This window comes from Triturus cristatus, chromosome 11 (genome assembly GCF_964204655.1).
Source record: "Triturus cristatus chromosome 11, aTriCri1.1, whole genome shotgun sequence".
Taxonomy (NCBI): Eukaryota; Metazoa; Chordata; class Amphibia; order Caudata; family Salamandridae; genus Triturus; species Triturus cristatus.
This window is the reverse complement of record NC_140594.1, coordinates 1,147,450,313-1,147,477,932: the sequence shown is the minus strand read 5'-3', so window position 1 is coordinate 1,147,477,932 and position 27,620 is coordinate 1,147,450,313. Positions and strand designations below refer to the sequence as shown.

The 27,620-nt window shown below is 46.2% G+C and overlaps 1 protein-coding gene across 1 annotated transcript in view; it reads right to left on the bottom strand.

The window, feature by feature from the left end:
- The window catches only part of LOC146788612 (uncharacterized), a 459,070-nt gene that overhangs the window by 357,070 nt on the left and 74,380 nt on the right, over positions 1-27,620 (bottom strand). The gene's annotated exons all lie outside the window — the stretch shown is intronic.

The following is a 27,620-nucleotide window of genomic DNA, read 5'->3' as shown; positions in this document are numbered from 1 at the left end:
GTATGTGTACTCTGAAACCATTGACTTAAGTGGTGTAACTTCCTTTTTTTTTTTTGTTCAAACCTACTACAGAACTCAGGAGCATTAAGCGCAACAGGGGGGGAACAGCCATTACAAAGCGGTTTTTACCACACGCAGCTTTTACATCGCTTGCGTTACAACGCATGCGATATTACAACCCAATGCCATTATAACGCAAGTCTTTACATCGACTTGCGCTAGATGGCATGCTAACATTACAAATAGTGTAGTTTACTATCCCAACACCTTCCCTACTGTTAAGTGGACTGGAGTTGGAATAGTAAATTACACTTTTCTAATGTTAGCACGCCATCTAGCGCAAGTCGATGTAAAGACTTGCGTTGTAATGGCATAGCGTTGTAACATCACATGCGTTGTAACGCATGCGATGTAACTGCACGCGTTGTAATGTCATACATCCGCAACAGGGGTTGGGCTGCTCTTTGCTCCTAGTGGTTCTAGGTTTCGTTTGCTGGCGACCCTACAAATGCTACACCCTACGTTCTGTAGCAGCACTCCATTGCCTCTTAAGTGGAGTACGGTTCTACTCTGAGAATACTGACAAGGAATAGAACCACGGGAGGCTATTGCAGGTATATAACGATAAGGGAGGGGTTTGCGTCTTACAGGTCTGGAAGGGGTGGGAATGCAGTCTGACTCATGGTGTGTTTGTGTCTTTGCAGGTCTCCCTCCTAGCCGTTCCTACCCTTCCTTCCCTCGCTCACCTGCCTCATTTGTCCGCGTGTGTAATACCTATTCCGGACTGGGGGCAGTTGGGAGGTGGACCCCATAGAGCATCAGCACCATCCCAAGGAGTTGGAACCCGTGGCACCCTGACAGAATCATCGGCCCACGAATTGTTTCTCCTCCAGATCGCGCTGGGACAGAGGAATGGCCACGTTAGAAGATGTGGTGGCTGCATTAGCGCAGGTACAGGTGGAGCTGGCGGCTTCCCGTTCAGAAACGGCTGCTTTACATGCTCGGATAGATAGACTCCAAAGAAACCCCTTCGATGTAGGGAACGTTTTTCCTACACAAACTCCCCAAGTAGTAGTTGAAATGCCCGCTCACGTCCCTTTGGCTCCCCCAGAAAGGTTTCACGGGGACATATAGAAGGTCCAGGTGTTCATGACGCTGGTCCTGTTACATTTTCACTGTAAACCCAAACTGTTCCTCACCAACCAAACACAGGTGGCGTTTCTTATTTCATACTTGGCAGGAGAAGCGGCACAATAGGCAGTACCAATTGTCAGAAGGGATGACCCTTTACTATACGATTGGGATGCCTTCCAAATAGAGTTCGAGAAGACCTTCGACAGGCGCGCCGAAACATTTTCCGCAAACCGAGACCTACTGGAACTCAAGCAAAGCAGCTCCGACTTCATCGGTTATCTCAACAGTTTCAGGCGCTTAGTAGCAGAAACAGATTGGCCCGAATCAAAACAATCCGCCATCTTTTACAGAGGTCTGACCAACGAGCTGAAGGACGTTATCGCTCAAATAGATCCCCAACCTCATACTTGTACCGCGATGATTGAATTAGCCTCAAGGTTAGAACATAGACTCAAAGAAAGGAAGGGGGAACACAAGCGGAAAGACAAACCTCTCTCTCCATCTGACCATACATGTGCCTCTGACCACGGTTTATCTAAAGCCGAACCTATGGAAATCGGTGCGGTGAGGGCTTCGTTAACGCTGAGTGAGCGAGATTACCGCAAAAAGCAAGGCCTCTGTCTCTATTGCGGCAGAAAGGGACACTACCTACGAGAATGCCCCGTAAAACCCAAGTATGGCCGTCCACGTGCTGGTCAAGCTGCCGCAGTCACAGCCGATGGTTCGGCGGGAAACCCCCGTGCTTGAAGGACCAAGAAGGGAAGCCTTCAAGCTATCTCGCCATCCCTTCATTGGAGTCGGAGAATACCAAAGAACCAGATCACTTCTTTATCTCAATGGAAATAGAGATCAACCACAAAACCCAATCGATACGGGCGATGATCGATTCTGGGGCCACCGGATGCTTTCTGGATAAAGAGGAAGCCCAACGACTGGGAGTGAGACTTCTGACGAAGAAGACGCCTGAACTCGTCTATGCGGTAGACGGAAAGGAGTTGGAATCTGGGCCCATACGATACGTCACACCAGCCCTCAGGGTCACCATTGAGGGAACTCATGGTGAATGGCTGTCATTCAACGTTATCTAAGCTCCCCGTTGTAAGATTATTCTGGGTTTGCCGTGGTTGAGGTGACATGAACCTACTATGGAGTGTTCTACGAACTCGATAACCTTTCACTCCGCCCTTTGCCAACAACAGTGTATGCAGCCAGTATCCCCTCCGGCCTTGATATTGGCCTCTTTGCAGCATATCGCCACTGCCGCCGAGAAAGAAGTGACGCTACCTTTATGTTATCACCCTTACAAGGAAGTGTTTGATAAGAAGAAGGCAGAGGAACTGCCTCCACATCGGGCATACGACTGCCATATAGACTTGGTTCCCGGTGCCGTAGTCCCTTGTGGCCGGATATACGCGCTCACGAGCCCCGAAGCCTGCCACCTCTGAAACTACTTGGACACATACCTCGCTTTGGGATTTATCCGCCCCTCTCGGTCACCAGCAGCGTCTCCTCTCTTCTTTATCCCGAAGGCTAACGGCGAATTACGCTGCTGTATAGACTATCGCGCACTCAACTCCATGACGTTCAAGAACCAATATCCATTGCCGTTGATTCCTGTGCTGCTGGAACAGGTTCGGAAAGCAGAACTGAACACTAAATTGGACATCCGCGGGGCGTACCATTTAGTGAGAATGCGAGAAGGCGATGAATGGAAGACGGCCTCCAAGACGCGGTTTGGGTTGTTTGAATATTTGGTGATGCCCTTTGGGCTGTGCAACGCCCCTGCCGCGTTCCAGTTCTTCCTTAATGAAGTGTTGAGAGAGGTTCTGGACAAGTTTGTTGTCATCTATATCGACGACATCTTGGTCTTTTCGTCCAACCCGGAGGAACACGTCGTCCACATGGGCCAAGTCTTACAGAAGCTGAGAGAACGTCGGTTGTTTTGTAAAATCACCAAGTGTGAGTTCCACGTGACTACAGTGGAATTCCTAGGCGTACTATTGACTCCCGCTGGACAGGTCATGACCGACCGAAAGGTACAAGCCGTTGCAGACTGGCCCCAACCACAAAACGTTAAAGACGTACAAAGCTTTCTCGGCTTCTCGAACTTTTACAGACGCTTCATCCATCACTTTTCACATATGGTAACCCCGCTTACCAAGTTGACCCGAAAAGGGGTCCCGTTTTCCTGGTCTCCAGCAGCACAGACAGCGTTTGATCAGCTCAAAACCGCCTTCACCTCTGCTCCCATACTACTACACGCCAAACCCGAACTCCCTTTTATCGTGGAGGCTGACGCCTCTAAGGTGGCTGTTGGGGCCGTTTTGTCCCAACGACATCAAGACAGAATAAGAAGACCAACGCTTTGTCGAGACAAGAGACGGCATGTCTCCCTTCGGTGGTTCCGGAACAACCTATCATATCTCCAAACAAAGTGGTGTGTAGTATGGAAACGGACTTGTTCGTGCACGGTGTGAAGCAAGGCATAAGGACGTTTGCATGGACCACATGGCTGTGGAGTCACAGAGAATGGCGGTTACGACAAGGTATACCCATGTGTGGCTCGAGGGTTTTGGTCCCTACTCTCCGCAAGATTGTATTTCAATGGTGTCACGAGGTACCCAGTGCGGGTCATATGGGAGGAACAAAGACTCTGGAGAAGGTACAGAGACAGTTCTGGTGGCCCTCGGTCCGGCCCGATATCATGAGGAGGGTGAAACAATGTTCCATTTGCGCCCAAATGAAAACCGACCACAGCAAAAAACAAGGTCTCCTACGTCTGCTGCCTACCCCGACGAATCCATGGGAAAGTCGATTTAATTGTGGGACTTCCGAAAGACCAAAGCTGCACGGCGATAGTGGTGGTAATAGATTACCTAACGAAGATGGGGCATTTCATCGCCTGCAGGCAGGCGCCTACTGCAGGTACATTGGCGAAACTCTTGTTAACAAACATAGTGCGTTTACACGGCCTTCCTCAAGTGATCGTCTCGGACAGAGGCTCCCAGTTCACCACCCGTTTCTGGAAGGTCTGGTGCACGGAGCTGGGCATCCACTCTTCCCTGTCCACAAGCTTCCATCTCCAAACCGACGGACAAACTGAGCGCTCAACCAGACGTTGAAGCAATACCTCCGGTGTTATGTGGACAATGCTACCGAAGCATGGGTGGACTGGTTGTGGGTGGTGGAGATTGCATATAACAGTACCACACATGCATCCACACAACATACACCCTTCTTCCTCTCTTCTGGGTTCCACCCTCGTTTCACTCCTTTCTTGCTCCCCAGAACACACGTCAGCCTTCCAGACCTGCAGCATAGGCTCTCACTGATAAGTTCGACCCTCATGAAAGCCCGCGCTAACCTTCACATGGCGAAGGAGCGTTACAAAGCGCAAGCAGACAAACACCGCAGGCCCAATCCTGTGTACCGGAAAGGGGACAGGGTGTGGTTGTCCACAAAACACATAAAGTTCAGGAAACCCAGTGTATTCAACCCTAAGTTTATTGGGCCCTACAGGGTGGTGCGACACGTTAACCCCTTCAGTGCCCGCCCCTTTCCCCGCCCTGTGCCGGCCGTTGCATTAGCGGGCGGGGTCTATGACGAGCTGGACTCGTCATGGGCACAGCGCAACCGCGGCCCATGACGAGTCCAGCTCGTCATGGGCACTGAAGGGGTTAATCCCGTGGCAGTGAAGCTGCGGCTTCCGGCGCATTTGCGCATCCACCCTGTGTTCCACGTTGTCATTGCTTAAGCCCTCTCAGTGCCCGGTGAAGAAGGTTCCTCCTCCCGTATGGGTCCAGCATGAAAGGGAATACGTGGTGAGGAGGGTGCTTGATTCAAGGCTTGTGAGGGGTAAAGTATGGTACCTCCTGGCCTGGAAGGGTTATGGGCCTGAGGAAAACTCCTGGGAGCCCGCGGTGGTTGTTCATGCAGCCCGTTTGGTGGCCGCATTCCACTGTTGTTGCCCGGGTAAACCTGGAGCAGCTCACGGCGCTGGTTGAAGAGGGGGGTGTACTGTTATGCGCATGGGACCGGTGAAGCGCTGTTCGCTGTTGAAACAGGCTCCTGCTCCGACACACATACTCTGCAAAGACTACAACCCCCATGATGCTCGGAGAAGCACACCCCACATGACCAACGTAACGCTCGGCGGAGCGGATATAGCCAGCTGATCCCGGCGAGCGTTGCCGATGATTCCTGTTGTTTTTCTGTCTTGGCCTCCAGCGATCTCTGTGACCCCGACGAAAGTGCTGCAGCTCCTGTTCAGAAGCAGCCCAAGGATTTACGGGCTCAGTGCAAGGTTGCGTTCCCCATAGAAGATACCGCCCAAGGATTTCTGGGCTCAGTGCAAGGTTGCGTTCCCGATAGAAGATACCGCCCAAGGATTTCCGGGCTCAGTACAAGGTTGCGTTCCCTATCGAAGATACCGCCCAAGGATTTCCGGACTCAGCGCAAGGATAGTGTGCAACATTCGAGAGTCGCCCAAGGATTTCCGGGCACTTCCTGAACTCAGCGAGCCACCTCCGGACTCCCCCAAAAGGAAGCAGAGGTCGGGTTCGCCTAGCTACTAAACAGTGAGTAACCCTTACGTGCTGCCTTTAACGCGTCTGATTCCGAAGACAGGTCACGGCTTCTCTGTTGTTGGAGACGCTTACAGCTGTAGCGGTCTCGTGCAGAGAAGCGCGTACTGGCCTTGAAGGTGAGCCATTTTCCGAAGGTCTTCAGGCGAGCACGGGGAAGAAAACTGTATGTGTACTCTGAAACCATTGACTTAAGTGGTGTAACTTCCTTTTTTTTGTTCAAACCTACTGCAGAACTCAGGAGCATTAAGCGCAACAGGGGTTGGGCTGCTCTTTGCTCCTAGTGGTTCTAGGTTTCGTTTTCTGCCGACCCTACGAATGCTACACCCTACGTTCTGTAGCAGCACTCCACTGCCTCTTAAGTGGAGTACAGTTCTACTCTGAGAATACTGACAAGGAATAGAACCACGGGAGGCTATTGCAGGTATATAAGGATAAGGGAGGGGTTTGCGTCTTACAGGTCTGGAGGGGGTGGGAATGCAGTCTGACTCATGGTGTGTTTTTGTCTTTGCAGGTCTCCCTCCTAGCCGTTCCTACCCTTCCTTCCCTCGCTCACCTGCCACATTTGTCCGCGTGTGTAATACCTATTCCGGACTGGGGGCAGTTGGGAGGTGGACCCCGTAGAGCATCAGCGCCATTCCGAGGAGTTGGAACCAGTGGCACCCTGACATCCGACACCAGAATATAAAGTGAGAGACCAAGTTTGGTTGCCCACCAAGAATTTAAAACTAGAGGGTCCTAGAAAATTACAACCCCGATATGTCAGCCCTTACACTATTAAGAAGGTTATCACCCCTGTTACTTTAAAGTTAGAGTTACCCGAAGAACTACGCATCCACCCCGTATTCAACACTTCATTGCTCAAAAGGTATATTCCCTCTTCTGAACCTGAGATCCCTCCTCCCCCTGTCTTAGTAAACGGAGAAACTGAATATGAAGTGAAACGTATCCTTGACTCACGCAAATACAAAGGTAAACTACAATATTTAGTAGACTGGGTAGGTTATTCACTTGAAGATAGATCATGGGAACCAGCAGAAAATGTACATGCTCCTGTTTTAGTACGACGATTCCATGCCCTCCACCCCACAAAACCCCGTCCTGTGAAAAGACCTTTGGGAGGGAGAACTATCACAGCTCAAGCCTCTTGTACCATCAAATGGCCCCACTGTTAGTCAGGGGTAGCAATGCCTGCTCTGCAGAGATAGAGAACGTTTTGCGAGATTCCCTTGCCATGCTGAAGAAGGACAGGAATTTATACATGCTCCCTTAAGGGGCTGAAGAAGGACAGGAATTTATACACGCTCCCTTAAGGGTATAAATGCAGGTCAGCAGATGGACCCAGTGCTTGGCTTCCGGAAACTTCACCCTTGAGACCACGCCCACTTCCTGTTCCTTCGTGGAGATCATCCTTGCTGTGGCTGAAACCTGTTTTTCTGTGGAGGTATCAAATCCTATTTCTTTTGGGCTGCCAATCCTTTTTGTTCCTTTTCTTTTGCCAGCTGGCACGCTACCACTCCCTGATTCTTTTTGTGGATGGAGAGTTTGCTTGTTATTGGCAGTAGCGCTAAAGGCATTTAATGAGCAGCTCCTACTTTTTTATTTGAGCAGTGTTTGACTCCACGGCCGCGTTTGAAGGTAATTCGCGACGGCGTCACATACCTTTTGAACTCGTTGCCGCTTTCTTATCCTACTTTGCGGCAACGTCCTAAATGTCCTTTTTCTCGCTGCAACCGCGGTCGCGTATATATCTAATGCGCGACCATGTTTATTACAGTAGCACCTCTCTGATTATTTTTTTGGGCTTAAGCGCCAATTCATGAACATTTCTTACCCCAATATCAAGTGGCAACATTGGCCTGAATAAACGTCCCCAAAATAAAAGGCCTTTTGGGAAATTGAACCATACTCCAGCTTTTTTATTTTGTGCTAAAGTCCATATGTTCTCAGTAATAGACTGTGAATGCTCTTAAGAGGCCTACGAATTTGTAAAGTCAGACTTTTTGTGGAACTTACATCTTTAAACATGTTTGGACATTGAAAGCAAACCTTTTTGGATTTATCTGCCTCTTCTTCTTCGGATCTTCTGAGGACTGTGAAGGAATACTGATGTGCCTGATTTACCTTGTTCTTCGAATCACTCACAAAGTTCATACGTTTCTTAACAAATCTGGCTGGTAAGTGGAACGACTGTCTCTGCAGGACAAGCATAATATCCTTATGAAGTTTTTGAGATTTACTTAAGGGGATAGAATTTCATTTGGGGCATTTCTTGTTTTCTCTCCTAGGACACTCATTTTGAATTCGCTTTCCTTGAACCTTTTGGGGATTCAGAAGAGGCTACCTGTGTTGGATATCATTCCCCGCATCTCCCTGGGCTAGCCTTCCTGTATGAGAGAATCTCTTTTCCATATCAGGGGGGCTGTCTTTGTGGAGTGTTGAGAGTTCTCTTCGTTCCCGTGGACTGGGCATCACTTCAGGTCAGTGGATCTGGCGACATGATGTCACTGACCATGTCATGAATGATGTTATATGTGACGTCATCAGCAGTGCATTGCGGGGGCACGAGTTATAGTTAGCTGAACTAATTATAACGGCGGAATTTCTATGGTTTTGTACGAGTGAAATGTCCAACTAAGTATAACGTCCCTGAAACCTATGGTTTTTTCAGTGAATTTCTAAGGTTTTCTAATGCAAATTTTTAGCTATAACGTGCCTGAAACCTATGGGGTTTTCAGCGAATTTCTAAGGTTTTTTGAATAATAATTTCTAACTATACTGGGCCTGAAACCTATGTTTTTTTCAGTGAATTTCTAGGGTTTTTTGAAAAGCTAATTCCTAACTATAACGTGCCTGAAACCTATGGGTTTTTCAGTGAATTTTAAAGGTTTTTTAAATGCTAATTTCTAACTATAACATAGCAGTCTCATTTTCAGAGAGGTGGAGAAAGGTGAGACTGGCCTCCAAACACCTTTTAGCAATCCCACTGTGGGATTTACTGGAGGTAACAGGAGGAGTAGTTAGCCCCCAATGTCAACCTTAGGGTGTTAACTACCCCTTTTATTACCTCCAGTAAATTCAACACAGCAAGATTGCTAACTTGTAATATCAGGCCCCGCCCCTTCCCTGCACCAATGTGCAAACGTGCCCCCTGACGCGTTCTAAATTGGGGGATTCATTCCCCTTGAGTCCTGAGGGTCCCTGGGGGCAAACTAGCCCTCCAGGTACCTCCAGTAAGCGCCAGAGAGCTGCGTTGCAGAGAGATGTAAAACGGGGCATGACCTCGGAACACCTCTCTGGAACCCAGCTCTGTGGCGCATATTGGAGGTACCTGGTGGGCTAGTTGGCCCCAGGGACCCTCAGGAATCAAGGGGACTTAATACCCTTATTTACAACGTGCCAGGGGGCACATTTGCACACTTGTTTTGTTAGGCCCCACCCCTCCCTGCACCACTGTGCAAACGCGCCCCCTGGCACGTTGTAAATTGGGAGAATAATTCCCCTTGAGTCCTGAGGGTCCCTGGGGGCCAACTAGCCCACCAGGTACCTTCAGTAAGCACCAGAGAGCTGCGTTGCAGAGAGGTGTAAAAAGGGGCGGGGCATAGGAACGTCTCTCTGCAACGCAGCTCTGTCGCGCATACTGGAGGTACCTGGAGGTACCTGGTGGGCAAGTTGGCCCCCAGGGACCCTCCATGTCAAAGCCCTGGGGAGGTAGAGGTCCTAGGGGCCCGGGGGTCCACAACGGACCCCTGTATTTAAATATTAAGTGCTCCGGGGAGGTGGTGGTCCCCTGGGCAGCACACTACTTATTCTGTATGGCCCCGGGGAGGTGGCGGTCCCCGGGGCAGCATGGGGGTATTGGGCCCCCCACGCATTTATTTTTACAGCCCCGGGAAGTTGGCAGTCCCCGGGGCTGCGGGGGGGCCGTAGTGCCCCGCATACAATGAAATAGGCCCGGGGAGGTGGTGGTCCTCGGTGGTTGCAGGGGCCCCCGCAGGCCCCCACACATTAATTGGTGAGTGCCCCCGGCACCTGGCCCACCCGGGGGCATTTTGAAAACGAAGCGCGAGAGCCTGGGCTTCATTTTTTTTTTTCACGGCAGGAGTCGCGACCCCAATGCGACTTCTGCCATGTAAAAATAAAAATGCTTTTTTTGGCCCTAGGGGGCCTAGGGGTGTTTCTACCCTGTCCCTTTTCCGTCTTTTTCACCTTTTTTTTTTTTTTTTTTGTGACTCGGTCACAAGATGGCTGCCAACACTTCCTGGTTTGGAGTGTTGGCATCCAATCAGAGTGAAACTCGTGCCCGGGAGGGTTCGCGAACCCTTCTCGGTGCTCAGATATCGAAACTTTTCTTTTTCTAATTTCTCAGGAACTGCTGAACGGATTTGCACCATTAAAAAAAAAGGTCTCTTTCTGAACCAAGGTCTACCTTTTTGCCAAATTTGGTGTAATTCCGTTCAGCAGTTCAGGCTGTAACCTGTTGCAATTTTTCCTATAGAAGTTAACATGGGAAAAACGTGTTTCAAGACAGGAGCTGACCTGAGCGTACCATTAGTTTTGAAAATTTCGTGAAGATTTGTCAAACGACGCCAAAGATATTGGCAAAAGAAAAAACGCTGTTTGAATAGAAACGAGATCCTAAGTGTAACTACCTACTGGCAACCGCCAGTAGGTAATAGAAATATATATATATGAGCAATATGAGCAATAGCTTGGTGAGCAGCAGCCCTGAGGTGGCCATTCCAACAACTTGGATGGCTCAAGTTAAGGGATTCAGAAAGTGCCCTAGTTATAAGGCGTGCAAATTTGGATGCAGTAAGACCCATTTTTCCAGTCCTTTCAAATCTGAACCAATCCTAATAAATAAAAGATTGACGTGTAAAACTGAGTTTGCTGTGTATGTGCTGGAGTGTCCGTGCGGGCTTAGGTACATTGAAAGTACCAAGTTACCGGCCCACAAAAGGATACTCCAGCACATTGTGGAGAAGTGTGGCTCAATGGTTAGAGTGGCAGACCCTGATGCAGAGGTCTGGCCCGGGACCAGGGTTCAATTTCCGCCTCGGCGGGTCTTGGGCTCAACTTCATCGGACCTGTTAATTCTCGCCTCGGTGCCTATTCTAATCATGGGTCCCACTCTGCAACTCTGGGCAATAGCTTGCATAATCTCCACAACGGCCCCAACAGCGCTGGGATGCCTGGCTTCACCTTGGGGGTGCCCAGGAGTGGACATTTCACAGGGAAAAGCCAGGAAGGGTTCCACAGCGGTATGAGTACAGCGCCACGACACCCTAGGGTAACAGTGCGCTATACAAGTACAACACATTTACATTAACATTAGGGCTATTACAGGCAAAGATCAGGCTTATCCTGTCGCTAGATATTTCGAGGAGAAACATGATAGTAACCCGAATTTTCTCCACTATTATGTGATAGAAACGGTGTTACCTATGAAACGTGGCGGTAATCGGGAGGCGAAATTGCACCTCCTGGAGACACGTTACATTTTAGAGCTCGACACAAAAAATCCGGCTGGATTAAATGCTAGTGAGGATTTTTATACCTGTTTATAGTCTCCCATTCATTGTCGTTAGGTGAATTTTAATGTGGGCTCACATTATGATTTTAATGAGAAATACAGCTGCTTTGTAAATAATCTGGTCATGCATATATATTTTTTTTTTTTTAAAGTGGAGGAATATATTTTTTTGAATAATCGAGAAACAATTGTCTAAGATGGTATTGGATATACTCTCTTTGTGGATAAGTATTTATAAAAAGGAGTGCCTGTAATAGGTCTCCCTGTTTACTTGTTTTGTATAATTTTGCAATGTTTTGCACATCATTTTTGTAGCGGCATTTTGTATGTAAATTACAGGACATTATTTATGACGGGCATAGGTTGAAAAACGCCCACTTGGGCATAATTGTTTGCACAAACATGAGCAGCGCTAAGAGCCTTAATGAAAAAGCAATTACTTGATTACTGTGCGCATTGTTGGAACAGCTGATATATGAATCAGTACCTTCAACACAAATGAATGTGGGGAATTGAGGAAATTCTGTTTAGAAATCCTACAGGTGTATAGTTATACATATCACTGTATCCGGCCTTTACTATCTATGCGTTTTAAGGAAAGTATTACTTTTTAACTGTTATAAGCATGTATATTTATTCATATTTATATTTATATATTTATTGAATGATGCTTAAATTATTACGCATGATGATTTGCACAGTACTCATGTTGAAGCTGCTAGTAGTAACTTGTTGCTTTCTATGCTGAATGTTGAACTATGATGATGTCATTTCTTGTCATGGTACCTTAAATGCCGCCTTTTCCTGTTGCAACGCGTCATGTGATCAAGACCCGAGTGGGGGTCGAAACGCGTAATGGCGGTCTGGCTGGGCGATTAAATAAAGCACTTTGATTGGCACCATCTTCGGGGTCCGATCTTTGTCATTCTCTGCCCAAGCGAGGCAGCTGAAGGCAACAATTTGCACATATATATATATATGTCAAACCAACAACTACCTACATCATCGAGGGCCCCCAACCCTGCAGGGCTGTCGCGGCTGATGGAGGAGGAGATCCTGTTAATTAAATCAATGAACAAAAGTGCCACAGCCCAACTCCTGGTGCATTTTGGCAAAATACCTTAATCATAGGAATGACGACCTCACACGCAACAGATGTTTTTATATTCAGTCCTGTGAACTGTAGTGGATGCTCAATGTCCCTTAATGCTCTTCTGACTGCAATACAACATTGGTTATGCCAAGTGGTGTTTAGAAATTACAGTGCTGTTTATAATAATAATAACAGTCACGGATACATTTAAACATTCTTTATTTACTTGTAGAGTCAATGTTCACATATCCATGCAGGTCGTCCGAGGTGTACCAAGATGAGGCTGTTGCCTCTCTTGTCATCCTTTCCTACCTCCACCTGGTAAGTATGCAGAAAATCCATTCATCCATTGGGAGGAAGGCGGGCCATGCCCCCCAATTCAAACCAACAACAATCTCCATCATTGAGGGCCCCCAACCCTGCAGGGCATCTGTGGCTGATGGGGAAGGACATCCTGTTAATTATATCAATGAATAAAGGTGCTGCAGCCTGGTTTCAGACTCCAAATAGCATTTATTGATGTTGTAGGCTGCATGTAAGTGAAATCCTGACGTGTTTCGGCAAAATACCTTAATCAGAGGAACAACAACCTCACAAGCAACAGCTGTTTTTATATTCAAAGTCACGTGAACTGTAGTGGATACTCAATGTCTCATAATGCTCTTCTCACTGCAATACAATATCCCTAATGCTGAGTGGTGTTTAGAAATTGCAGTGCTGTTTATAATAATAATAACAGTCATGGATACATTTAAAAATTCATAATTTACTTGTAAAGTCAATGTTCACATAACTGTTGCCATAAGTATATGTAAAATCCATATATCAAGCTCCCACTCACAGACCAACTCAGATACTTGCACAATCACTCACAAACCCACTCAGATACTTGCAGACCCACACAAACACTCAGGCAACCACCAATTGACCTACTTAGCTACACACCCACTCCAGCACCCACTCAGAAACACACATCTACTCACAGACCTGCCCATAGACACACCCACTCACAAACCCACTCAGACACACACACCCACTTACAGACTCACTCTGACATTCACATACCTAGTAACAAACCCACACAGACATTCATACACCCAATCACCTACCCACTCAAAGACTCAAGCACCCACTCACCGACCCACCCATATAGTCACACACCCAACCCTGGACCCACTCAGACTATTGTACACCCACTTACAGATCCACACAGGCACTTATAGGCCACACCCAACCCTGGACCCACTCAAATACTCATGCACCTGCTCACAGACCCACTCAAATGCTTATGCACCCATCTCAGACCCGCTCAAACACTTACAGAGCCAACTAGATGCTCACACATCCACTCACAGACTCACTAAGCCACTCTCCCAAACAGTGTTAAGCCCACTGAGACACTCATGCACCCACTGGCTAGGAGACCCACTGAGACACTTACCCACCCACTCACAGACCCACTCAGACACTTACACAACTACCCACAGACCCAAACAGACACTTACAAACCCTCTGATAGACCCATGTAGATACTCCCACACCCAATCACAGACCCACACAGACACTCATACGCCCACTCTCAGACCCAATCAAACACACAAACTTACTCATTGACCCACTCAGTTGCTAATGCACCTGAATCGAAGATCCACTCACACACCAACTACTCACAGACTCACTTGGATACTCACACACCCACTTATAGACCTACACGGACAATGAGACACCTGCTCACAGACTCACTCAAACACTCACACACCCACTCACAGACAACTCAGACACTCTCACACCCAGTCAGATACACAGAGCCACATACACATTTATGAATCTTCAGTGTGATGCTAGGTATTGAATGAATACTTTTGGTTTGTGAATTCACTTCAGATTCATGAATTCTAAAATAGAAATTAGAAAAAGGGATTTAAAAAAATTAACCAGTGTATTGGAAAAGGGGTGGCTCCTAGAAGAGTGTTATGTGTGTAGATGATAACTATACATAAAACAGTATGCACTCTTTCAAGTTGTTGAGGAACACTCTGTTCCCTTTCTCTGTGAAATGAACTCCATTACTTCTATAGATAACATCAATGTCAAAGCCTACATTTTTGTTGTAAATAGAGCCCATGTTATGGTCTGTGAGGAATGCAGAACAGTTTTCTTGACGTGTTTCCTAGCTTTGTCTATCTGTGGACAAACTGTATTTGATCACATCCATTTCTGCTTTTGGCAAATGTTGGAGAATACTAAGGCAATGTGAGGGAAAAGTGCCATTAATTGACCAAAGTTATCCTTTATTAGGATTTCCAGTCCTACACCAGTAAGTGTGCCTAGGCCATTGCCACCACAGTGTACAATCATGAGGTCTGGATGTTGGCCATCAGCAATGCTTTCAACCAAAGGCAGCAATCGATGCCACTTTAAACCTCTCTGGCCAACCCAAGTAATTTGCGTATTGGGCAAATCCATATTTCTGTAATGCCACTCTTACTAGCACTCTCTATGGCCCACAACACAAAACTATGATCCACAATCCACACTCTAATCATTTTGAAAATAGGGAGGAGTAGGACACAGCAGAAGGCCAGGGCTGAATGAGACAGTTTTCAAAATGAAATGTAGTTAAAATGGATGCTGTACTTTCAAAGGTAAAAGGAGAGTGTTTTAGACACATTGCTTATTATAGAGGGCTTATTTTCTAAATCAGTACTATCTTACAAATTAAAATGTAGATGCAAAGTAATAGTAGTACAATGTTAAATGCTTTAATGGACTCTCATATAGATTTGTGAATCTGCTGTGAAGTTGCATGCGGGCCACAATGAACGCCGCAATGGATCTGCGAATCCGCCCACAAACACTACCAGATGGAGCTTTTTAACAGGAGAGTAACCAAGGGTTAAACATACTGGCCAATGAAAAGTGGCATAGCAGAAGAAATGATAGGCAGATTTTGATTTGTTGTGTGCCTAGGTAACCCTGAAAGCAAAGTTGAAAAGGTTGCCATGAATGGTTGCTATGTATGAGAGTGGTGTATCATTCTTATGCTTAGATTTCACATTTTCAGAGAGAAGAGATTATACCTGATACTGACAAAAAATGTTCAGATCAACAAACTCATTTAACAGGTGTAGGAAAGTGCCCTCTTTTGCATGGTTGCCCCCCACTTGTTGCCTAATGTCGATGTACTTTGACTGACTGTGCCCTGGGTTCCTGCCAACCAGGTACCCAGGGCCTATGTTCTCTTTTTTCCCTAAACTGTACTGTTGCAATACCCAATTGGTAACTCTCTGGCCCCATGTAAGTCCCTTCTAAAGGGTACCATAGATACCAAGGGCACTGTGACCAGGGAAGGTCTCTTAGGGATGCAGCACTTATGGTGCCACCCTTAGAGGCCCTGTACCTTCACACACACACACACACTGCCATTGCAGGCTGAGGTGCAGAACAAAGTGAAGAGTTGACATGGCACATATCCCTGTGTGCCATGCCTACAACCAGCTGCCCTGGCATAGGTCAGCCACCCCTCTAGTTGGGTACACTATAGCAGTGGTGAGGGTACAGGTACATGAGCCCTGTACCCTACAGTGTCTAAGTCAATTCTTAGACATTGTGTAAATGCTGTAATGCCATAAAGAGGATAAGGCATGTGAGGATGTCATTACGAACTCCACAGCACCATAATGGCCTTACTGAAAACTGTGAAGTTTGGTATCAAACTTCTCAGCACATTAAACTCAAACTGATGCCAGTGGGGGATTTAATGAAAAATGCACTCAGAGGGTATTTTAGAGATGCTCCCTCAAAAACGATCTAACTTTAGTGTCCTGACTGAGTGGCTGCCGCAAGCTGCCACCACCAGACATGTTTCTGGACTCCTGGGTAGAGAGCCTGCTGCTCTCAGGGTCCTGAAACAAAGCACATCCTGGGACAAGGTGCCTAGCGCCTAGCTTCCTCCCCCAGGATGGGCAGGATCCACGAAGGGGAAGCTTTAAAGGCTTGCTGCCTTTGTGAGCTATCCCAGCCATTTGCTGTTCCCAGCAACAGGCACCCACCGGTTTTGACCTCCACTTTGGGTGGGAGAATCAGCAGGAAAACCAAGTTAGTAGGAGAGGTGTACCCACTTTTGCCAACCCCACCCCTCTGGTGGGACAGGCGAGGTGAAGCACAATTCTCAGTTCCCTCCATCTTGCAGATGGGGGACCCAGTCAACCAGAGTGGGGCGTATGCCCTCCTCCCACTGGAGAGTGGCATAATAGGGGGGTATACCCACCCCAAGGAAGGGACCCATTGGTCCCGACCCTGAACCTTGTCTCCTCAGATCAGAGCAGACAAGAAGAAACCAGAAGAAGAAGAACCAAACAGCTGTGCAGAAAAAGGAAGAGGAGGACACCCCCTGACTTGGACACAACCCTACCGGCCTGTCCTGACCTCAGACTCCTCCTGCAGAACCCTGGTCTGTCCTGCAGCCCTAAAAACCTGTAGAACCTGCAGTGCCTTCGCAACCAAAGAGACTCTGCCTCCTGTGAGCAACGGACTTGCTCAAAACCAACCGACTCTGACTACGGCTGATTCGGTGAGTCTCCAACACTCCTCTCACGGGGCCCTGAGCCCAAGGGACCCAATATCCTAAAGAGGTCCACCCGGTGATCCTAGCCTGGATCCCAGTGACCCCTGAATCTCTACAAGCTCCTAAACCAAACCTGCAGCCAACAGCTGAAAGGTCCTCTCAACCGTGACTGAAAGTGACACCCTGACCAACTCTGTAACCAAAGCAGACCAGAAAGACCAACCATGACCGTCCAATTGACTCCGTCTCTTAACGCTTTTTGTCACAAGATGATGACTCCCAAAGACCCCTTTCGCTTCACCAGCTGCTGACTGCCTCCGAGGGATCTTCGACCGAGTCCTCAGCTTCAGCCAAGACCGCATCCTACATCCGGCTCCCTCTGTGTCGCTGGTGGTGTAGTACTTGTGTTGGCCATTGGCCTCAACCCCAGGAGCTTTTGGTTTCCCAAACTGGTGGCCTGCTCGCCGCAGTCCCCAAGCCCATGACCCTGCTTAGCCCATTGGCTGATGTGTGATCCCTCCACTCTGCACGCAGCCGCATCTGTGCCACTGGTGGTGCGACTCGAGTGCCCATCAGACCAAATCCTACCCACGGGCCGATAAACCCAGTTCTGTTTTTCCAGGACTAAAATGTGTATTGTGAGTAGTACTGCAAACCTGTACTGATATTGCAAAACTTCTCACCTCATTTTTCCTTCTCCTAGAAAATGCACCAGCCTAGTATCTGGAGATAACTGGCTGTGTAAGAAAAGTAACTGAAAAGTAATTCCAACTATCCACGAGTACAAAGTAATTATTGTGTAACCAATTAATTGCATTCTACTGCATTCAAACTGTATTTGAACTGCATATTCTTGCAAAGTATTTTTATACTTACCTGTACCAGGTCTTGCTTGGTTCTAGAAAATAACAAATTGGTCAGAGTTCAGCGTGTGTACAATTAATGCTTAGCACTACCCTCTGACACAGCCTTAGTGCTCACCCACACTACCACAAATAGAGAGTAAGGTACTATCACCTTTAACCTCTGCCTACCTTTGGGGGTCCATTGGACTCTGTGCACACTATACCTCACTTTGGTATAGTATATACAGAATCAGCTTCCTACAACAGGTATGTGAATTAGAGTGTAGCTTAAGAGTATTTAAAAGGTATGTGTGTACATGAGGTGGTTGAAACTGTCTATGATGTATACAAAAGGAAAAGGCAATGTAAAATGGAGGGTACATGAAGATAAAAAGGAAAAGTACAGTGACCAGAAAACGAGGAGGAACACTTTTTCAAAGAGTGTCAAAAGTTACTTTATCAAGGTGCTAAAAAATAATGTGTTTTGGAAGTAAATGTAGGCAAGTGGTTAGAGTAAATAAATGTATACTACATATTTTGTACTCAGTGAGAAACACAAGCAGGTAGTTATATACCAAATTTCAGTTTTACAGAACAGATTATAATCAGTATACTAATATAGCTAGATAGTAAATGACATAATGTACTAAAAATGTTGAGATCTCCATATAGACATTCTGGTGCCGATTCCGATCCTGTAATTTTTTTTCCCGTACGACTCGTATCCGTATTTTTTTACGTACAAGTACCGTACAAACGGTGAAGTACGATTCGTACGTGAGAAATACATACGAATCGCGTCGGGAAAAGGTGTATGAGAGGGATCCGGACAGTTTTACGTACAAATCGTAAAACTGAAGTCCGAGCGCGCAAGTACGATTCGTACCGCCCTTCCGAAGACACAAGCGCATGGGAAAAGCCCCGTACGGGGCAAACGCCGTACCACTCGTATCCGCGGACAGTTGTGCCCGGGATACGAGTTGTACAGGCCCCCCCACCCCAGCCCCGTATGTACGCTCCCTACCCCCACCCCAGCCCCGTATGTACACGCCGTACCCCCTGCCCCGTATGTACGTGCCGTACCCCCACCCCAGCCCCGTATGTACGCGCCGTACCCCCTGCCCCGTATATATGCACCGTACCCCCACCCCAGCCCCGTATGTACGCGCCGTACCCCTTGCCCCGTATGTACGTGCCATACCCCCACCCCAGCTCCGTATGTACGCGCCGTACCCCCTGCCCCGTATGTACACGCCATACCCCCTGCCCCGTATGTACGCACCGTACCCCCACCCCAGCCCTGTATGTACAGCGCATACATACGGGGCTAGGGTGGGTGTAAGGCGCGTATATACGGGGCAGGGGGTACGGCGCGTGCATATGGGGCTGGGGTGGGGGGGCCTGTACGACTCGTACCCCTGGGGAATCAGCTTTTACGGCTGTTTTTGGCTCCCGTAAAAAAAAGAGCCCTACGGAGTGCCATAGGGACGGATCGTACTTGCTGGTCTGTAAAACGCTGCTTACATTCGTACGGACAGCGCGTACAGGCTGTTCCGGAGATGATTCGCAAGGTAATTTCCCCCGTACGGTCTTTTCTACGATTCGTACGGAAATCGCCTTTCTGTACGAATCGTACTTCCTGGGTTGTAATGACAGTTTACCGGGTACGCGTCGTACGGAGAAAACGCTCCGTACGACGACTCGTAGGGCCTTTTTACCAGATCGGAATCGGCACCTCTGTGTTTCACTCATAGAGATATAGAGTCATTTCTAAATGCAGAAGTAACTCTGTTACTGTGAGGTGTAGAGAATCATACATCCAGGTGTAAAAGTACACAATTACTAATTTAGCTACTGATATGTGTGTTTAAAATGTGGTAAATATTCTTTTACCTAGACTGAATTTCATACGGAATCTAAAATAAAGTAAAATAGCTCAGAATAATAAGAGGCAGAATCCGTGGTATAAGAGGTTTTCTGAATGGGCTTTATTCCAAAATGGCCGACTCGAGTGGCGGCCTTCAGGTTCCGTCACCACGAGGGTTCAGGAAGTGAAGTACAATACTTTATTGACAAGAAGTAACTTTTATAGGTCATACATTACAATGAAACGAATGTAGAAGGCGTAACAATTGATAAGAGAAATGACATAGTAAATATGTAATCGAAACTAGGCGTAATAAGGAGCAAAAAGAAACATGATTGGCTCTGCTTATCATACATAGGTGGATCTATAAGATAATACTTAACATAGATGCGCGCGCAGCAGCATGACGTGTAATTGACGTGCAACTAGGGGGTGAAGGGGACTTGACATTTAGCTCTACATGTGGAGACGAGAAGTCTGGGGGGTCAAGTCAACCTAATCCCAAATCATATCTAACATCCTATGTTTAGAGAACTATGTTATCCACAAGGAAGGACTCTCGAGCAGAATCTATTCTATACTGACTGTGTGTGCGTGTACAAGCGTCTAAGTGCCTATATGAGATGCGAGGGGCAGAAAACTTTCCATGGCAACAGGGCTATGAATTACTTGCATGAGGACGGAAGGGCCGAGTCCTTTGCTTGGGAGCTAAAGGAAATGTTTACCTAAATCACTAGACAGGAATGCATCGGCTGAAAAGCAAAGTAGATAATTCGAAGGTGAAATACAGCTTCTTGGCAGGCAGGCGAAACTGGCCGAGGCAGGCACCGTTAGCTGCACAGGGAGTAGGACAAAGTTCATGGATACAGATGCGAGCTCAAGCTGAAGCTGTCAGAGACAGAGAGCAGGGAAAGGCTTTGAAGACAGAATCGGGCCTATTCTGCCTGAACATTAAAAATGGAGTAACTTAGCCATATAAAGTCGGTGTCCTTTCATACTTAGGAATCGAATATCCAGCCCATTGATGGCGGATCTGACAGAGAACATGTTGACGGTGGACGCACATATGTTTGCGTCTTGGAAACTGGAACTGGAGGGAACATACATGTACTTGTGACATGCACATAGAACCGTTGGGGTTCAAGATAGGGGACATAACTGATCAGGAAAATCCACATTTCCACATTCCCTCCTTGTCCCCTACTTGCCCTTCAAGAGATATCAATCTTCATTATTCCATCGATTTGCTCATGGAGCATCATTTCTTCTTCCTTCTTCTTCCGGCATTTTGAACGAGAACCTTGATATGGAATGCACGATGTGGCACACAGACCACAAATCGCTGGTCCACATTGCAGGCATAAACAGCAACTGAAGAGCATAAGAAGGCCAATACCTAGGAAGGATAGAACTCTCCATCCCCAGGCTGATATCACACTCCAAAACCACCCGGACCACGTCCAAGTGCCTGGATTCTCGTGTATCTGGCTCACAATCTTATGAAGGCGTGTTATAGCTTTATATACAGATGGCGAATTTTCTGGTATGAATATGCAGCAGCTGGATCCGATGACCCTGCAAGCTCCGCCCCTATCGGCCAGGATGACGTCAAGGACAAGACGATTCTGAAGAACAACAATTCTCATCACTGATTGTTCCTCTGTCAGATTGCCTAGGGCGGCTATAGTCTCGTTTACTACAGCTTCAAGAGTCTTGGTTAGTCTACGTATCAGCTTACTATTTGATATTGTACCTATATAGGGAAAGATACCTTTATTGAAATCTACATACTTGTCCCATGCCATCTCAGTATAATCGACAACTGGGAGATCTCTTCGCTCTCTATTGTGTACTAAATGAACATTTCGATAATAATCAGGAGGAGCTAGGAAAACAGGTGGCAAAAGGAATGCTATGTAACAGGTACCATCCCAATCTAGAGGCAGACGCATATATGCCGTCTGACCACATATAAAGTAAGAATGGCGAGAAGCTCTAAATGAAGATTTACCTTGATCACTATATTCTACTGTAGTAACGCATTTGCTATGGCCCATATGTATGGAACCAACTTTTCTTACACATAATTCACCTTTAACTGGAAATACTGACATAGTGGGCAGAATTAGTTCAACTTCGGATTTGACATTCAGAATCATAAGATTGGGTGTAAAATTACCTAATTTATACACTTCATTTTCTAGATCAGTTCCTGTTCTACTGGGGTGTCCCTCCTTATTAGGGTGACAGACTTTGAATAAAACTAGATTCAGATTTCCCCATATCCAATGTTGTTGATAAACTGCTGTGTCTGGGTCTATGGAATTTAGTAAACTAAACCATGCTCCACAGGAGCCATTATGTGTGAACGGATGTGGAAAGAAAGGCAGAACTCCTTTGTTATTCTGATAGGGAGGGAGTCGGCCACACACCCAACAATTGGTGGCATTACTAGTCTGATGGGAATGATGTAACATACTAATGAAAGTGTTATTGCGCAGCGCAAGTCTATAAGATAATTCATGTGGCGGTAGGTCACTAAAAGAATGTTCAGCAGCAACATTATAAACATGTCTAGAAATAGGATGATATATGTGCAAAATCACACTCGTAATAATTATTAAAAGACTCAATAAAAACAGAATTAATAATGTCCTCATACAGTAGCTACGCAGTGATTTACAATACGCCTGTCGTTTCAACATTTCTCGGGTATTTTCTCTACTCAGGTCCAAGGGATACATGTCAGAGACAATTCAACCGCTTCACCTTGGAGAGGACTTAAACAATCAAATTGCTCGACTGTTTGGGCCTAAGCTTTAATTTATAGTTCTGAGAGTCATTCTGTTCAACAAAGGGAAGTTTTGAATCAGTCTGTGAGGGAGTGCAGGGCACAGTGTCTATATCCGAGGATAGTCCATGAAATTTCTTGATGTGGCTGGAATGTATCCAGCCCTTGCGGCCCTCAACTTTCACGGCTGTTCTTGTGGTCAACAGGACTAGCTTGGGTGCTTTCCACCTGGGCTCCAACTGGGTCTTGCGGTCGAAATTCCTCACAAACACCAGATCACCCGGAGCAACGTCATGGGGTTTCACCTCAGTGTTGTCAGGAAAGGCTGCAGCTACCTGTGAACGACAAGATTGTAGTGCAGACATCAAGGAAGCCAAGTAATCTGTCAGCATATTACAATTAACATCAGTTATTTTACGTGGTATAGGCGTCCCCCACATATTTGGTGGTCTTCCGAAGATCACCTCATACGGGGATAGCCCTGTTCGAGAGTGTGCTACCATTCTTATGTAAAATAGTGCAACTGGTAAGGCTACTATCCAGTCAACACCTTTCTCCTTACATATTTTAGACAATCTGATTTTCAAAATTTGATTATGTCGTTCCACGAGACCTGCTGCCTCGGGGTGTCGGACACAGTGGAATTTCCACTGATATCCCAACAAAAGTGAGACATGTTTCATTAATTCGGATGAGAAAGGCTGGCCGTTATCTGAATATACAACACGTGGTAAACCGTACCGTGGGAAAAATTCTCGAACTAACTGTTTGGCAGTAGTCGGGGCCGTGTAATCTGATACTGGGTACGCCTCAGTCCCTCGGGAGAGAGCGCAGACAACTACAAGAACATATTTGAATCCTCGACATCGTTCCATCTGGATATAATCCATTTGGAGCACTTCAAAAGGATGATCAGGAGTCTGAAATCCACCCTGTTCTACGGGAACACTTTTTCCTGGGTTGAACTGACAACATATCATACAGGTACGGACTTTTTGTTTAGCTGCTGCTCGTAAATGTTTATTGAACCAAATGTGTTGAATGCTATCTAGCATAGCTTTCTCCCCTAAATGCGCCGGACTGTGAATTGTAGCTATAATGGCTTGGACCATAGAGTCAGGAAGAAACCATACAGATTTCTCCTTCGTCATCCATCCCTGATCTGTATGGATCCCTCCTAGTTCAGTCCATTTCTTTAATTCTTCTGCAGTAGCATGTGTCTGTATGTCAATTACGTCAAGTGCGGGATCCTTAATTGTCATACACTGTGTTGGTGTCTGAACTATTGGCTTTGTCATGTCGAATGTGCGAGTCTGAGCAGTCTGTTTAGCTGTTCTGTCAGCTAAATCATTGCCTTGAGAAATGATATCAGTAACCTTCGTGTGTGCTTTACATTTCATAATCGATATAGCAGTGGGTAGATGTATTGCATCTAGTAAGGCATGAATGAGGGTTCCGTGCTGAATGTGGGCACCATGGGAAGTTAAATAACCTCTCTCTCGCCACAGCACACCGAAGTCGTGTACAACTCCGAATGCATAACGTGAGTCAGTGTATACATTAACTTTCTTATTTGTGGCTTGAATACAGGCTTGTGTTAGAGCAATAAGTTCTGCTGCTTGGGCTGACAAAGTATCTATACAGTTTGTCTCAATAACTTCAGTGTCTGTTGTGACTGCATACGCGGCCACTAAATCTCCTGTACTTGTTCTCATGCATGATCCGTCTACATACAACGTCAGGTCTGGATCTAACAATGGAACGTCTGTCAAGTCTTGTCTAGGTTTCGTCTTTATTTCAATAATTTCAACACAATCATGAGCCAGTGGGTCTGTTCCAATTACAGGTAACAGTGTAGCAGGATTCAATGTATTACAACGTCGGATCTCTATGTGTGGCTGAAACAATGTCAGTTCATAACCGGTAAGTCTTGCTATGGTCAAGTGTTGTGTTTGCGTTCGGTTCACAAGAACTTCTACTGCATGTGGTACTTGTACTGTCAATGGATGTCCTAACACTATGGCATCGCTTTGTCTGATTGCTAAAGCTGTTGCTGCCACTGATTTCAGGCACGCAGGCAAAGCCTGAGCTACGGGATCTAATGTACTGGAAAAATAAGCACATGGCTTGCGTGATCCTGCTTGTTCCTGAGTGAGTACTGACAAGGCAGTACCTTCGCGTTCTGTAACAAAGAGTGTAAAATGTTTGCTATAACATGGTGTTGCTAAAACAGGTGCTTGACATAAAGCTTTCTTTAAGCTTTCAAAAGCTTGTGTATGTTCCTGAGTCCAAGGGAGAACAGTCGATGTGGCTGCCTCCTGTGTGGTTAACTGAATGAGTGGTTTTGCTAGAAATGCGTACTGAGGGATCCACTGCCTACAATATGAAGTGAGGCCTATGAAAGCCCGCACCTCCTTTTGTGTCTGGGGTATTGACATGTTAGCAATTAACTGGATGCGATCTGGTGTAAGCTGCCTTCCCTCCTTGGACAGCGAGTGACCAAGATAAATAACTCGCTGGACACAGAATTGCAGCTTAGAAGGAGACACCTTGTGCCCCTTGTCGGCTAGAAAATGTAAAACTGTCAGAGAAGCCTTTTCACATTCGGGTTCGCTTCTCGCGGTGATCAGCAGATCATCGACATATTGAAGCAGTGCAGTATTGACTGGCATGTGGATACTGTCAAGTTCTCGTTTCAGTGCTTGGCTGTAGATGCTGGGGCTTTCTGTGAATCCTTGGGGAGCGCGTGAGAATTTAAAGCTACGCCCATTTAAACTGAATCCGAACAAATATTGACTTTCTGGATCTATTGGGACGCTGAAAAAGGCATTCTTGAGATCAATTACAGTAAAGAATGTTGCTTCGGAATCAATTGCTGTCAATAATGATGATATATCGGGGACCACAGGAAATTGTGGCACAATGCACTTGTTTAGTTCACGCAAATCAATAACCAATCTGTATACTGGCGGAGCAGTAGGATCAGTTCGTTTAAGAATCGGAATTATCGGTGAATTACATACATTGGAGTCTGTTTCTACAACTACTCCTTGGACAATTAGCTCATCAATGATTTTCAGCAAAGCCACTACAGCATCTGGTGGTAACTTGTATTGTCGCATTCGTGGTAGCACCACTCCTGCTTTCAATGTGACTCGGTATGGTGTAATGTTCATGCAACCAACATCAGTAGGGCCTTGTGCCCATAGATGTGTAGGTAAAGTCTGTAGTCGGGGATCCATGTCTCTAGACACATAGTGACCTTTAAAATCACGTAAAAACAACCTTACTCCTTCCGGAGAACAACATATTATGGCTCCTAGGGCTTTCAGAGTTTTAATTCCTAACAGATTTTCTGGGCATGATTTAGTAAGCAATAAATCTTTAGTTCGTGTCAAAGGTCCTATCGTAAGTGGAAGAGGCTGTGATACTTCATTAACAATAGGTTTTCCTGAAAAACCAAGGGAGATATTCTGAGAGCCTGAGAGGGGTGCCCCTGGAACTTCACTACGTTTTATAGTTGTTCGACTTGCCCCTGTATCGAGTAAGAATTTTCTATCTTGACCTAATAATTCACTATGTACATAAGGTCCTTCTTGATCTACAGGAATCTCGATAAGGGGTAAGTCAACTTCCCTCTCTAGGCTGGTTCATGCGTAACGCTGATACTCAGGGTATTCATACTGTGCGGTCTGATACATTTGTCGTGTTGTGGTTTGTGTGGCAGTAGCAGGCAACGGTGGTGCAGCTGGCACAAACTGTATGGGTTGTTGTGCGGCTGGCATGGCCTGGGCATGCTGCATAGCTCCTTGTTCATTCTGATCTTGTCTGAGTGGCCGTGGTCTTTCTTGTGTTTTACCTATGGCGATATTATGTTTTAAAACTGGACAATCGTGTACGTAATGACCTGACTTTTTGCAATAATTGCATGTCCCTTTTACCGGTCCTGCTGAATCGGAATGTGTCATACCCTTTTTATGTCCTTCAGCTGGTACTGTCTGAGACACTAGCATTTTCATTTTTGTATCTTTCATACGTCTTTGTTCGTGCTCTTGTTCATCTCTAATTCTATTGTGATGATACTGTAACATTTGTAGCATTTGTGACGGAGTGTTACTTTGCCAGGTACTCTCGAATTTCAATATTCTATTCTTTACTGGAGGTAATGCATTTTCTACTAATTTTGTCACAAATAAATGTGGATACGACTCACTACTTGTTTTTATACCACTATTTATTCCAAAACATTTTTCAAATCGGGCATAATAATCACTTGTGTCTTCATCATGCTTTTGTTTACAGGCTGAGATTGCACCCCAATCTTCCTTTTTCGTAGTTAATAAACGTGGCAGTACTTGTACTAGTAAACCTGGTAATGTTTTAACTTTATCCCCGAGCCCTGAACCTGCAGTTCGGGCCTTTTCTTCCATTTCTAATGCTGTCCAATCTATCTTTTGGTCTCCCACTTCCCACTCTTTTTCTTTCAGTTTTTCATAAATGCCAGCAGGCAAGAGCACCTTTAATATCGTCATAATATCAGGATAGGTATACTCTCCCATCAGTAACATGTCCTTAATTTCTCGGTGGAAACCCGCTGGGTCTTTGTCATGACTGGGTACTACTTTCTTCATTTCTAACAATTCAATTTTTGTTATGGGTGTGTATACAAATACACGGTGAAACTGATTGTCTTCGCCTTTTATTGGGTGCACTTCTCGTAAGGGATTTTGTCTATCCATATGATACGGCGTTCTTTCTTTGCGGGGCAGCGAGAAAGAATCCGGACTTACAAAAAGGACATACTGTTTACGTGACACTAATATTTCTTTAATTAACTTGTTACTAGAACCTCTCCATTTGTTCGCGAGTAGTTCCGTTAATATATCAGGTAAAGGACCAGGGTCAGCATGTTGGCTCTTATATAATATAAGGAGTTGCTGAATCATATAGATTCCAGCTAAACGTTGTTCATCTGCACTGAGGTTAAAAAACGTGTGTGCTACGGTCTCATCACCGTATTTTTCAGGACTGTCAATCCAGTGAACGGCTGATCTGGCTAATTCTTGCTCATCCATGGAATCGAGGAGGTGGTAACCCCTTCGTTCTCGTAGTATTTTATCTGCGGCTTGAAACAAATGTTCAGGAGACTTCAGATTTATTACAGGCGTCGGATACGTTCTGCTATTATTTGGACATACAGAGTG